The 2,502-nt window shown below is 43.7% G+C and overlaps 1 protein-coding gene across 7 annotated transcripts in view; it reads left to right on the top strand.

Annotated features, from left to right (window-relative positions):
• LOC147012741 (uncharacterized) overlaps positions 1-1,698 on the top strand; it is a 290,412-nt gene extending 288,714 nt beyond the window's left edge. For 4 of the 7 annotated variants that reach the window (XM_085853879.1, XM_085853880.1, XM_085853878.1 and 1 more), the window contains 2 exons: positions 1,057-1,114; positions 1,410-1,692. The gene's annotated coding sequence lies outside the window, so the exon portion shown is untranslated. Of the gene's footprint in view, positions 1-1,056; positions 1,115-1,409 lie in introns of all 7 variants that reach the window. The other 3 variants (XM_085853884.1, XM_085853881.1, XM_085853882.1) reach the window with 3 other exon arrangements.
• Positions 1,699-2,502: the final 804 nt, after the last annotated feature.

Here is a 2,502-nt window from a genome sequence, read left to right as displayed (position 1 = left end):
CTCAGCCGCACCCTCAGCCAAAGATGCTTCACCGCAGCTATATAGCCTTGTGCTGCAAATGAGAGAGGGAGAGAACTAATTTAAGAGAATTCAGACATTATTGAAAGTTAGACAATCATATTACAGTGAAAACAATGTGCAATCATTGTTACACTATTGAAGAAAAACAATGGCTCCACGAACAGTTGTCTGAATTTGCTGTCATGTGACGCGGCACACAATCTTTTGCCAGAAAATGTCATTATCATTACATGTGGGATAAACACCACAATCATATCAATGATGCATGGGTTATATATGATCTGCATATGGCATGAAGCTTCGTCCATTCAGACAGCTGCAGCTGCCAAGGTGATAAAGGCAGAAGCACTATATTCACAAAGACAGAATCAGAAACAGCTGCTGCTAAAGTTGACAATTGCAGAGCCAGGGGGCACAACACTATCACGAGAAATGGATTCCATATGGTATCGTGTAGCTCGCTGTGTCCAGGTAAGTCCACAATGTAATTACCAATAACTGCTGGAGGTCATATCGTGTACTCTTGCGAAACTGCATGTATTATAACCAGACTGGAAAGTATACGTGTTGACATTGTTGTATACCACCGATAGGCCGGATTCAGTATCAATATGCTGGGATCTTTACCGAAATTGAATCAATTCTTCCTTGTCATACATCCAACTTATCCACCAAGTTTTGTCGGAATCTGTCCACAACTTTTTGAGATATTCTGCACTCAACCAGACAGACAAACAGGGGTGAAAACATAACCTTGTTCTATCCATCTTCAGTGGCAGAGGTGATGATGCAAAGTAGGGGGCGTGGCCACAGATCATTGTGACGTCAGTGGTTGTTAATGGTGGGAGTGACAATTTTGACAATAGGGAACACTTAAGAAAGAGTATGTGTGTATATATATATATATATATATATATATATATATATATATATATATATATATATATATATATATATATATATATATATATATATATATATATATATATATATATATCTCCATCTATACCCTTGACTCATTATTTTTTTTTTCAGCTCGATCACACAACATAAGCTGTTGAAGCAATCTGGTACAACACATGATTTTCTGGAGGTAAATGTTTCTGAATTATTATTTAGTTATTTGTTTATTTATTCTTTTATTAATATCACTCTCTCTTTGGAATGTCGCCTTATGTTGGTTGCATCATGAGTTTGGACGCGGTTTTGTCAGTACACTGGAATTCATTTTATTGGCCTTGGAAGGATGACAGGCTGAGTCAGCCTCCTGGTGTGTTAATTCAGTGGTCAACGAGGTTTGAACTTAGAACCAACACCAGGCTTACTCATATTACCATGTAATTATCTTTATAAAACCTAATTATTATCCACTTTTTGTTTCAAAACAGAATATGGTGTCTGAGTTTCGACATCACAAGACATCTGAAGAAGATTGCTGGGAAAGATTATACATTCTCGCAAATGAATATTTAATATTTTCAATTTTGATTAATTATATTTGTTTTGTTTACAATTACTTGATTCTGAATTACAAAAAAAGAATCAAGACATGAAGGGAGGGTAGGTGCGCCCCCCCAATGACCCATCACCCCCTCATCCCACCCCTCCCCTCCCCATGTGTGTGTGTGGGGAAGGGTGGGGGTGGGATGAGGGAGGTGGTCGGTCAAAGGTGGGGGCGCACAGGGGGGATGAGGGGGGGGGGGTTTGTGTGGGTGGGGTTTATGTGGGCGGGGCTTGTGTGGGCGGGGCTTGTGGGAGAGCGTTTATGTGGGCGGGGCTTAGGTGGGGTTTATGTGGGTGGGGCTTGTGGGAGGGCGTTTATGTGGGCGGGGCTTGTGTGGGCGGGGCTTGTGGGAGAGCGTTTATGTGGGCGAGGCTTAGGTGGGGTTTATGTGGGCGGGGCTTGTGGGAGGGCGTTTATGTGGGTGGGGCGTGTGTGGTCGGGGCTTCGGTGGGGTTTATGTGGGTGGGCTTCGGTGGGGTTTGTGTGGGTAGGGTAAATGTGGGTGGAGCTTGTGTGGGAGGGGTTTATGTGGGCAGGGTTTATCTGGGCAGGGTTTATCTGGGCAGGGTTTATGTGGGTGGGCTTCGGTGGGGTTTGTGTGGGTAGGGTAAATGTGGGTGGAGCTTGTGTGGGAGGGGTTTATGTGGGCAGGGTTTATCTGGGCAGGGTTTATCTGGGCAGGGTTTATGTGGGTGGGCTTCGGTGGGAGGGGTGAATGTGGATGAGGCTTATGTGGATGAGGTTTGTGTGGATAAATGGATGGGTGGATGGGTGGATAATTTTTTAATTAAATAAATATGTTGTGTGTGGGGAACTAATTAACTAATCACTAATTATGTGAATATGATGAATATGGGTGGAGCTTGTGTGCGGTTTGTGTGTGTGGAGCTTGTGTGTGGTGGTGTTTTTGTGTGGGGCTTGTGTGGTGTTTGTGTGTGGTGGGGTTTGTGTGGGGTGGGGTTTGTGTGGCGTGGGGT

Source organism: Eptatretus burgeri, chromosome 14 (genome assembly GCF_056783735.1).
Source record: "Eptatretus burgeri isolate ZD-2024b chromosome 14, Ebu_testis_v1, whole genome shotgun sequence".
Taxonomy (NCBI): domain Eukaryota; kingdom Metazoa; phylum Chordata; class Myxini; order Myxiniformes; family Myxinidae; genus Eptatretus; species Eptatretus burgeri.
Note: the sequence above shows the minus strand (reverse complement) of the source record. Positions and strands in the feature narration are given on the sequence as shown.